General features: G+C 46.7%; 1 pseudogene; it reads left to right on the top strand.

Annotated features, from left to right (window-relative positions):
* Positions 1–2,799: 2,799 nt before the first annotated feature.
* LOC136547616 (uncharacterized) lies at positions 2,800–4,950 on the top strand (annotated as a pseudogene).
* The last annotated feature ends 7,339 nt before the right edge of the window (positions 4,951–12,289 follow it).

The raw sequence follows: 12,289 nt of genomic DNA, 5'->3' as shown, positions 1-12,289 counted from the left end.
AAACATTATATTATACACTTGTAGCTTCCAAAAATATAAACAAAATCTTGTTTTTTGACAAGCCAATCAATCAAAAAATTAATTAAATATATACAAAAACAATACAAATATTTAAGATGTAGTATAGGTATTAGTACTAGATTAATTATGAATATATTTTTTGTAAAAATCTTTTGAGAGAACTATGATACTGACAAACATAAAAATTCTGTCTTCTCAACGAAGCAAGACTTTTTAATAATTCCTATTATTTTTTATTATTTCATATGCTCCCAAATAGATGGTGTAATTTTCAAAGTGGCCTTTCTTTCTCAAGAGATCTTTGAATTCGTTACGTTTTCCTGTTCTCGGTCAGAGGCAAAGAATTAAAGCTGAAAGCAAAGTCGATCGCTTAGCTAAAATGGCCTAATAAATAAATAATAAAAAGCCTCTGCAGGACATGCATGCTTGCGGTAGTTTGCAAATTCAAGTGCCTTTTTTTTATATAATAAATAGTTTCGCGACAGCAAAATAAATAATTCTCATCCGATCCAATCATCCAACGACTCAACTTTGAAAAAAAAAGGAGAACATACTAATAAAATTTATAAGAGCCACCAATTAAAACACGCCCTTAATTAAATTCCAGCGCTGTACTGTGCACACACTGCCGACAATTTTGTCACGATATATACTCCAACCGATATCTTTGTTTAAGGTGTAATCGCATGTGTCAGTTAATGGAATCAAAGCATTCTCTGCAAAATCAACGGACGACTCGATGCATATGCTGCATGGGTCCGTCCGTGGAACCAAACACGCTAGCCTTCCCCCCAAAAAAAATGTAGGAAAGGGAAACGCTGCGCTTGGGGTTTCCGATCCAAATGTTCTAGCAATTGATTTGCTGCTATGTTAGTTAACACGGTCCGTTATTAAACCGTGGATTTAAATGACCAAATCCATCATTATTGTATTGTATTTGTATATACTCTTGCGAACACAAGGTTGACAAGTACCCTTGTGTGTTCGTTTTGTGATAAGTGATTGTCAATGTGATCCACGAAGTGGGTTGAGTGGTGACTAACCCTACCATGGCGAAAGCTATGTGTGCGACATGTCTTTTGGCTTGTGTTGTGTAGGTGTGGAGCTCGGATGCGGTGGTCGACGGCGAGGTGAAGGTCAAGGAGGACGTGCCGTGCCGACAGATCGGGAGCGGTGAAGGACGGACGTGGGGCTTGGACCGAGGGACCCAGAGGCCGGGTGACTAGCCGCGGTGGCTGACACTTGGGACATCGACAAGTGCAAGAAGACATGGAGTGACGGTATTGACCGGGTCAAGACAGCGGACGCGTGAGTCGAGTGAGGCTCAGGAGGACTTGGCGGGCCGGCCGGTCGAGGACGGCGGTGACACGCGTCGGATGGCGGGGGACGCGTATGGAGTACGCTACCCACGGACGGTTTGATGGTTTGGGTCTCAAAACCATCAGATGGACGGTTTACGGGTTTGGGCCTCAAAACCCGGGCGGAGGTTCCGAGGAGGGACGGACGGCACGTGGCGGCATCGGAGAGTTCGCGTCGAGGCGAAGCTACCGGTGAGAAGGCGCGGTGCCCGTCGGATCAAGACTACACCGGGTTGGACAACAACGCCCTTGGGCTTAGCGGTTCAACTCATTTGTATCCAGGGGCAAAACTGGGAATGTGTAATAGCCCTGTTAAATAGGATGAGGGAGCCCCCATCTCCTTTACCTCCTCTAGTTTTTCATTTTCTCTTTTAGGGTTTCTTCCTCTAGTTGGCTTCCATGTATGAGAGAGGTCCACAACTCAAATTGTGACTTGGTTTTGAAGAAATCGATGGCCGTAACCACCGTATGCCCTCCAGGATTCATGATTTAGTTGTGTTCTTGATGTGATTTTGGTGTTCTTCACGAGCTCCTTTTGTCCCCTCTTGTTTCCCCTCTCATTTCTTCGTTTCGGGATTGTTTTGGTTCGGTCTTGTTGCCTTGGTTCGATCAATGACATGAGTGGAAGCTTTCTACCGAAGGAAATCCACTAATTCCTCACGAGATCGCAGATCCGGGCAATTTTAGTTCTTGACCTATTTTTTGGGGGATTCTTCAATTCCTTCGATTCATGGAGTTATAGTTTGTCTCGGGACATGATCCTTTAGAGGTTGCCTTTCTACTCGCTTGTGAACCCTTGTGCAAAGTTTTAAGTCATTTGGGGTTGATTTGATCAAGTTATGGCTTGATTTGATTTTTCCCGAGAAACTGCTCGCTCATACCGGGCGCGTCCGATATGATCTAGGACGTGTCTGATATTTCTAACTTTGGAGTTTTGAGCTGAAATTTGGTGGAGACTTTCCCTTGGTGTCTAAGAGCTATGGTTAAAAATTTCATGTTTTTTGGACACCGTTTGACGGGGTTTTAGATTTTTCTCCCTTGGTCAGCTTGCTGCTGAAAATACCGGACGTGTCCGAAAATACCGGACGTATCCGACATAATACCGGACATGTCCGATATTTGCAGGGGTAGTGCTGTTTTTTAGGAGTTTGCTCGTTTGGGCTCTGATCTGTGTTCCGTTTGCTTTGTGGTGATCTGCTGTGTTCTGAGGGAGCATCCACCCTTCTCTAGGGTCATGGTCATCAAGTCTATCGTGTATGCTTTTTGGGGATTGATATTGGGACAGTGGTCGAAGATTTCGAAAGAAATTTGAGGCTCCCATTCACCCCCCCCTCTGGTCGCCATTTTTGGTCCTTCAATTGGTATCGGAGCAGGTTAAGGATCATTCCACCTTAATCGGTCCGTGATCCACGAAGGCGACATGGAGCGTGGTTCTGGCAAACCACCGCACTTCGATGGGTCCAACTATCCTTATTGAAAGATCCGCATGTCTGCGCATCTCCAGGAGATTGATTGGCTCGTCTGGAAAATTTGCGAGGATGCTACTTATGTTGTGCTCCCTGTCACGGCCCGTACCACCCAGGATCATAAGGATCGGCACAACGCAAATAGCAAAGCTCGCAGTGTGCTTTTCTCGAGTCTTTCGCTTTCTGAGTTCGAGCGTGTCTCCGATTGTACTACAGCTCGAGAGATCTGGGTGAGGCTTCAGAGCTATCATGAGGGGACCGCACAGGTCAAGACCAGACTCTACGAGACGTACAAGCACGAGTACGAGAACTTCTCTCAGCTTGATGGCGAGTCCATCGATGCCATGTTTTCCCGCTTTCAGACTATCGTCAACAAAATAAAAGCGAACAAGGCCAACCTACCTTATGATGATCATGAGAGGGCGCTCAAGCTTCTCTATGCCTTTGATCGGAAGGTATGGGATGTGAAGGTGTCGGCGATCATCGAGTCGGCCAACTACGACACTCTCACTGTCGACGAGCTTTTCAGCAAGCTCAAGTCCACGGAGATCGACTACCAAACCCAAGCCAAGCTCAAGAATCCTTCTGCACCAACCATGGCTTTAGTCTCAGGTAGTGGTCCAAGTTCATTGACTAACCCTTCACAAGCTTCTTTCTTCTTGTCGTGCTTGATGTCAGTCACAGAGGAGCAGCTGGAGTCTCTTGGGGATGATGAGTTGGCGCTCGTCATCGGTCGGTTCTCTCGATTTCACAATAACCGTTTGAACCGCCGACGCAGTGGTGGCCCGAAGGAGGGATGCTATGGATGTGGAGATCCGGACCACTTCGTCGCGCACTGCCCCAAGAAGAAGCCCTTCACCAACAAGTACTACTCCGGCAAGCGCAAGGATAAGCGCGACTACACCTCCGGCAAGCACAAGGCCAAGGGTGGCTTCGACAAGGAGGCAATCAAGAAGGCATACCGTAGGAAGGCCAAAGCTCAAGAACACGCCTTCCTCGCCTCCCTTAGCGACCTCGACGACGACTCCGACGATGATCACTCTTCTTCTCCCTCGACCGACGATGAGTCCGAGAAAAAGCGCGAGGACAAGCTCAACGGTCTTTGCTTTATCGCCGGTGCAAACCGTGGTGGGTTTTGCACTATGGCGGTTGACGGTGGAGCAAAGCTCAAAAAGGACGTCGACGTCGACGACGACGAAAATGAGGTACCGCCCACACTTGACTCACTTATGCTTGAGCTTGATACTATGAATGATACATTGATGAGTCAAGATAAGTTGCTTAAGCGTGGTGCCCGCGAGAAAAAAGAGTTTAAGGACCAGCTAGAGGTTGCTTTGAAGGAGTTGGAGCTTGCCAAGAGTGGTGTAGTGGTGTCAGAGGAGGAGGAGTGCGATGAGTGCGCTATACACATGTCTAACCTCTCTGACTTGCAATCTAAGTATGCTGTTTTGCTTGATGAATGTGATGAGCTAAAGTCTCATTCTAGGTTGCTCGGTGCATGCAAGTCCTGCTCAGGCTTGCAATCTAAGTTGGCAGAGAAGGTTGCCAAACTTGCTGAGTTTGAGAAGGCTAACTCGGATAGCACCACCACTACATGTGTTCGATGTGAAGCTTTGGTGTTAGAGCTTGAGTCCTGCAGGCACGACAAGATGGGAACCGAGGAAGAAAACACACAACTTCGGTCCATCTTGAGCTGGGTGTCGTGTAGTGAGCCCCAGTTGGGCATGATGGTGAGCCAGTTCAGGCGGGGAACTGACTCATCAGGAGTAGGCTTTGCTATAGGTGGGAAGAGTGAGCATGTCTATGGCAAGGTTGGTGAACATAGTGGTTTGAACCCAAGTGAGAAACCCACCAACACTCCCAAATTGATCAAGATCCCTCCACTAGAGCCTACCAAGCCTATGATCAAAGATGGTGTGTTTGAAGAACCACCAAAAGCTCCACCATCCAAGCAAGTTTGGGTTCCCAAACCGAACCACTTTTGGAACTCACTCGATACTCTACCCAACATCTCTAGTGCACCCCTTCCTAAAGCCAAAAAGCCTCAGAGAGTGAACCACACCCACAAGAGAGTGAGTCAACCACCACCCAAGAGAGAGGTGAGGTACCACTATGACTATTGCCATAGAGATGGTCATTTGGCTGAGTTTTGCTTTAGGAGGAAGAGAGATGAGCGGCGTGAGTACGAGTTGAACAACCGGAACATGTACCATCCTCCACATGGCATACATGTACCACCTATTCAGAGGCACAGTGTTAGGCCTAGAGGTGCAATGCCTCAAGGTGCTAGGCCTCAGGTGGCGAGACCACGAGGTGGTAGTGCCCGGCGTGGCCCAAGTCATGATCAATATGACTCTGGACCTTGCGACCGTGGCTTTTAGTCCCGCACTCTTAGCGGACCGCGTTTTCCCCCACATGGTGATCGCTTCTCTCCAATGGGACATGGCAAGTATGGTGTTTTTCCTAACACTTTTCCAGGGCAAATGACTCAACACTGGTATTCTCCTCATTTCACTAACCCCAGTGTTGTGCCATTTGCTCACCCCCTGTCTTTCTATTGATGCAGAGCGGAGGCCTAGAGAACACGTGGCTTGTTGATTCTGGCTGTTCGCGCCACATGACCGAAAGTTTCCAATGGTTCTCCAGCCTCGACCCCATGCAATACAAGGAGTACATCACATTTGGGGACAATAGCAAAGGTAAGGTGCTGTCTCGTGGGACCATTCGGGTCAATGAGTTTTTTATCTTGAAGGACGTTGCTTTGGTTTCAAGCCTACATTTCAATTTGCTCTCTGTTTCGCAACTCCTTCAAGATGGGTTTGAGGTGCGCTTTAAGACTGGACTTTCTCGTGTGCTCGATTCTCAGGGACATCTAGTTTGTCAGATCGTTCCTTTCGGCCGAGTTTTCAGAGCTGATTTCTCTCAGTCTTTTGGTTCTTCTCGTTGTTTGGTTGCCGGATCTTCTTTTGATTTGTGGAAGTGGCATAGGAGACTTGGTCACTTGAGTTTCGATCTCCTAGTGAGGTTGAGTTCTCTTGACATGATCCGAGGATTGCCCAAACTTAAGTTTGAGAAGGATCTGGTATGCCATCCCTGTCGCCACGGGAAGATGGTGGCTGCTTCCCATCCTCCAGTGACTCAGGTCATGACCACGAGACCCGGTGAGCTACTCCATATGGACAATGTTGGTCCGGCTCGGGTTCGGTCAGAGGGAGGGAAGTGGTATGTTCTTGTGATCGTGGATGATTTTTCTCGCTATTCTTGGGTGTTTTTCATGGAGGGCAAGGATGAAGCGTTTTCTCATGCTCGTGACTTGATCTTGAGGTTGCAAACTGAGTTACCAAAGAATGCCATACGAGTTGTCCGCAGTGACAATGGCACTGAGTTCAAAAACTCACAGTTTGACACCTTCTATACTTCGTTGGGTCTTGAACATCAGTTTTCTTTGCCCTATGTCCCTCAGCAGAATGCTGTTGTTGAGCGTAAAAATCGGACTTTGGTTGAAATGGCCAGGACGATGCTCGATGAGCATAGGACTCCTAGGCGTTACTGGGCTAAAGCCATCAACACTGCTTGCCATGTTTCAAACCGCATTTTTCTTTGTGCTTTCTTGAAGAAGACATCCTACGAGTTGCGGTTTGGGCGTCCACCCAAGGTGAGTCATTTTCGAGTCTTCGGTTGCAGGTGCTTTATTCTTAAGCAAGGTAATCTTGACAAGTTTGAATCTAGATCTTCAGATGGTATATTTCTCGGTTACGCTTCTCATTCACATGCGTACCGTGTGCTTAATCTTGAGACTAACCGTGTCGTGGAGACTTGTGAAGTCACCTTCGACGAAACCATGCCCTCTTCTATTTCTGTCTTTGAACGTGCAGGTGATGAAGAGATGGGTGACAGCATTTTCGTTGAGGATGACGATGACGTCGATTGGGATGATCCCAAGCCATCTCAACCGGCTGCCCCGATCGAGCTAGCTTCAACCACTTCGGCTCACGGCCCCGAGCCCTCCACCTCTACTTCATAGGGTCCGTGCGAGCCGCTTCCTCAATCGACTGAGGAGGCCCCAGCTGTGGATGAGGGGGAGGCGACTTCGTCTTTGGGTGCACCTCGACATATCCAGCGACGCCATCCTCCTTAGACCATGATCGGCGACATCGACGAAAGGGTAACGCGTTCCAAGTCTTATCATATTTCCCATTTCGCTCATTCTGCTTTCGTAGCTTCTTTTGAGCCTCGAGATATTGGACACACACTATCTAATGCCGATTGGGTTAATGCTATGCACGAGGAGTTAGAGAACTTTGAGCGGAACCAAGTGTGGGTTTTAGTTCCACCTCCACCAGAGTGCCACCCCATAGGTACAAAGTGGGTTTACAAGAACAAGCAGAGTGAGGATGGGGTGGTGGTGAGAACAAGGCGAGATTAGTGGCTCAGGGTTTTTGCCAAAAAGAGGGAATAGACTATGAAGAAACCTTTGCTCCTGTTGCCCGTCTAGAAGCCATTAGGATTCTTTTAGCATTTGCAGCTTCGAAAGGGTTCAAGCTGTATCAGATGGATGTAAAGAGTGCCTTCTTGAATGGGTACATAGAGGAAGAGGTTTATGTGAGGCAACCCCCTGGCTTTGAAAATCCAAAGTACCCCAACCATGTTTTTAAACTCCACAAAGCCTTGTATGGTTTGAAACAAATCCCTGAGAGCCTGGTATGAGCGTTTAAAAGCTTTCTTGCTTGATAAGAGTTTTAGGATGGGTTCCATAGATAAGACTTTGTTCCTCCTCAAGCAAGGCACAGACATCCTTTTGGTTCAGATATACGTGGATGATATAATCTTTGGTGGCTCTTCTCATGCTCTTGTTGCCAAGTTTTCAGATACTATGAGCAGGGAATTTGAGATGAGCATGATGGGCAAATTGACTTTCTTCCTCGGGCTGCAAATCAAGCAAACTCATGAGGGGACGTTCGTGCACCAAGGTAAGTACACCAAGGACGTGCTCAAGAAATTTGATATGGGTGAGGCCAAGCCTCTTTCGACGCCCATGTCAACCACGACGACCCTAGATGAGGACAAGGAGGGAGAAGCCGTGGACCAGAAGGAATACCGAAGCATGATCGGGTCCCTGCTGTACCTAACGGTGATGAGACCAGACATCCAGTTCGCAGTCTGCTTGTGCGCGCACTTTCAGTCTTCACCGCGCACATCTCATCGTCAAGCCATTAAGCGGATCCTCAGGTACCTTCGTTTCACACCCGAGTTTGGTCTTTGGTTTTCAGCCTCCTCCTCTCTTTCTCTTTGCGGGTATTCTAATGCGGATTATGCTGGTTGTCGTGTTGAGAGGAAGTCCACTTTGGGGACTTGTCAGTTTCTTGGATCTTCTCTTGTGTCTTGGTCTTCTCGCAAGCAGTCTAGCATCGCCCAATCCACCACAGAAGCTGAGTATGTTGCTGCTGCTGCTGCTTGTTGTTCCCAGTTGCTTTGGATGATAGCTACTCTAAGAGACTTTGGGTTAGAGTTTAGGCGAGTGCCTTTATTTTATGACAGCACCAGTGCCATAAGTGTAGCCAAAAACCCAGTCCTTCACTCAAAGACAAAGCACATAGAAGTTCGCTTTCACTTCTTGCGTGACCACTATGAGAAAGGTGATATCGATCTGCACCACATTGATATCCAAAACTAGCTCGCAGATATCTTCACCAAACCACTTGACCAAGCCTAGTTTGCTCGCTTGCGAGGGGAGCTTGGAGTTTGTTTCCCTTTTTAGAGGAGGGAAACTTTGGTTGTTGTATTCTAGTTTTGCTTTTCTTTGAAGTTTAGCCTTTGTTTTTATATCATACTTGCATATCATATCATCATGTATCATATTGCATCCTGAGCTTCATCCTTATAGTAGCTAGATTGACACTATGCTCTTGTTGGGGATGTTATGGATATACATGATGTGCTTTTGGCTTAGGCTCCTTTTGATCAATTGATGCATGTTATGAGCTAAGCTTGTTTTCCAAACTGTGAACTTGATTAAAACTTGTTGAAACATGAAATGTGTTCACCACTACTTGTGGCACTAGCATGTGTAGAATGTGTCGAGATCTTTTTCTTGCTTCATGTATATGCTTAGTTGCTACGGCTCATACTTCGAGTTACACACTTGCTTGAGAAACTTGAATTTGTGCTAAAACTTGAAAATCAAACTCAGTGATTTGAAAAGATCAGGATAGGTCTGTACTATCCTATGTCAGAGTATCGAGACAGCTCCAAATTGCATTTATTGGTGAACTTGAGCTCTGTAATGGATACCGAGATCATTGTCTTAAGCTTCTGATTGCCTTTGGCATAGGCTTGACATGGTCGCTAAGTCAGGTTTTGATGGCACAGATAACCTCCCGCACACACTTGTCTGACAAACTTTGGTAATAAGCTGCATAACTCCGATAAATTTCAATTGGTGTCTAAAATTTGATCAAACCACCAGTTTGTCTCATGACATGATGTGTGAACTTTGTTTGGGGTAGTTCACTTTGCGTACATGTGTAGCACAAGGTCGATCTCCTGTCTATTTTTGCTATGTGCTCTTTTGGTGGTGAACCCTCTTTTAAAATTGCTCAAACTTGATCAAACTTGCTTAAATGCCATGTTTCGTCTCATTTGGTCACCTTGAGCATTTGCTAGCACTTGTATGTGTTGCTATATATACATGACAGCATCCACTAGAGCATTCGTTCAATCTACTTGCTATAATCTTGAAGCTTCTGCATTCGTGCATTTCTGCATTCATAGCTTGTTTTGAGGGGGTGTTGCAATTCTTGGGCTCTAGCTTGATAAGTGCATGTGTCAATAAGGGGGAGAAGTTTCCACACTCACAATGTCACAAGGGGACACAAGGGGAGAAATATTCAGAAAAGGGGAAATATTCAGAAAAGGGGAAGAAACTTCCAATTTCACCTAAAGTTGAGAGATATGAATTCATTTGAGAGAGATTGCACTTGTTCAGGGGGAGTTGCATTTGAGGTGTTTTGCTAGATGTGTTGAGCCTTTGCCTCTTCTGGAGGGTCTAGCAGTTTTTCAGCTTTTCGAGCTTTGCTAGTGGTGTTGAGCCCGTTGCCTCTTCTTGAGGACTAGTTTTGTTTTACTTGGTTGCGTCGAGCCGTTGCCCATGTCTTTGAGGACCAAGTTTTGCTCATTTTCAAATGACCTGGTTCTTGGCTTTTCTTTGGCTTTTGGTCATTTGGGTGAGTTCTTTCTTTTCTCTTCTTCTTCTTTTTCTTTTGCTCAAGTTGTTCGTGTATTGGTGTTGACAATGCACTCATCAAGGGGGAGATTGCGAACACAAGGTTGACAAGTACCCTTGTGTGTTCGTTTTATGATGAGTGATTGTCAATGTGATCCACGAAGTGGGTTGAGTGGTGACTAACCCTACCATGGCAAAAGCTATGTATGCGACATGTCTTTTGGCTTGTGTTGTGTAGGTGTGGAGCTCGGATGCGGTGGTCGACGTCGAGGTGAAGGTCAAGGAGGACGTGCCGTGCCGACAGACCGAGAGCGGTGAAGGACGGACGTGAGGCTTGGACCGAGGGACCCAGAGGCCGGGTGACTAGCCGCGGTGGCTGACACTTGGGACATCGACAAGTGCAAGAAGACATGGAGTGACGGTGTTGACCGGGTCAAGATGGCGGACGCGTGAGTCGAGTGAGGCTCAGAAGGACTTGGCGGGCCGGCCGGTCAAGGACGGCGGTGACACGCGTCGGATGGTGGGGGACGCGTATGGAGTACGCTACCCGCCGACGGTTTGATGGTTTGGGTCTCAAAACTATCGGATGGACGGTTTACGGGTTTGGGCCTCAAAACCCGGGCGGAGGTTCCGAGGAGGGACGGACGACACGTGGCGGCATCGGGGAGTTCGCGTCGAGGTGAAGCTACCGGTGAGAAGGCGCGGTGGCCGTCGGATCAAGACTACACCGGGTTGGACAACAACGCCCTTGGGCTTAGCGGTTCAACTCATTTGTATCCAGGGGCAAAACTGGGAATGTGTAATAGCCCTGTTAAATAGGATGAGAGAGCCCCTATCTCTCTTACCTCCTCTAGTTTTTCATTTTCTCTTTTAGGGTTTCTTCCTCTAGTTGGCTTCCATGTATGAGAGAGGTCTACAACTCAAATTGTGACTTGGTTTTGAAGGAATCGGTGGCCGTAACCACCGTATGCCCTCCGGGATTCATGATTTAGTTGTGTTCTTGATGTGATTTTGGTGTTCTTCACGAGCTCCTTTGGTCCCCTCTTGTTTCCCCTCTTATTTCTTCGTTTTGGGATTGTTTTGGTTCGGTCTTGTTGCCTTGGATCGATCAATGACATGAGTGGAAGCTTTTCACCGAAGGAAATTCACTAATTCCTCACGAGATCGTAGATCCGGGCAATTTTAGTTCTTGACCTATTTTTTGGGGGATTCTTCAATTCCTTCGATTCACGGAGTTATAGTTTGTCTCGGGATATGATCCTTTAGAGGTTGTCTTTCTACTCGCTTGTGAACCCTTGTGCAAAGTTTCAAGTCATTTGGAGTTGATTTGATCAAGTTATGGCTTGATTTGATTTTTTCCGAGAAACTGCTCGCTCGTACCAGACGCGTCCGATATGATCTGGGACGTGTCTGATATTTTTAACTTTGGAGTTTTGAGCTGAAATTTGGTGGAGACTTTCCCTTGGTGTCTAAGAGCTATGGTTAAAAATTTCATGTTTTTTGGACACCGTTTGACGGGGTTTTAGATTTTTCTCCCTTGGTCAGCTTGCTGCTGAAAATACCGGACGTGTCCGAAAATACCGGACGTGTCCGACATAATACCGGACGTGTCCGATATTTGCAGGGGTAGTGCTGTTTTTTGGGAGTTTGCTCGTTTGGGCTCTGATCTGTGTTCCGTTTGCTTTGTGGTGATCTGCTGTGTTCTGAGAGAGCATCCACCCTTCTCTAGGGTCGTGGTCATCAAGTCTATCGTGTATGTTTTTTGGGGATTGATATTAGGACAGTGGTCGAAGATTTCGAAAGAAATTTGAGACTCTCAGTCACCCCTAATCGCCATTTCCGGTCCTTCTACTCTTCAGCGGAGAGAACAAGTCAGGATAACGATCGCTAACCTCGCTTGGCAGGGTAGCTGTGTGGGCAAGTGCTTGCTTGGTCCTTGCGAGTTGTATGGAGAGAACATAGCCTTTTGGTTTGGAACAAGTACGAAAAACTTCTAGAATATGTGAATTTGAGTCAATTCCATTAATTAGCCTGAAATGAGGAGCGGATCAGATCGACTCTTGTTCGTTTTCAACTGCTCCCATGCTTATCCCCTTGCCTTCACACATATTTATTGTGACGATCGAGCAAACTTTAACAACTATAGCATTTCGCCAGAAATAGACTTTTTTTTTTTGTACCTAGACCTCGAAAGTTTACTACTATAGCAAGAAACTCCTTTT

This window comes from Miscanthus floridulus, chromosome 3 (assembly GCF_019320115.1).
Source record: "Miscanthus floridulus cultivar M001 chromosome 3, ASM1932011v1, whole genome shotgun sequence".
Lineage (NCBI taxonomy): Eukaryota > Viridiplantae > Streptophyta > Magnoliopsida > Poales > Poaceae > Miscanthus > Miscanthus floridulus.
Note: the sequence above shows the minus strand (reverse complement) of the source record. Positions and strands in the feature narration are given on the sequence as shown.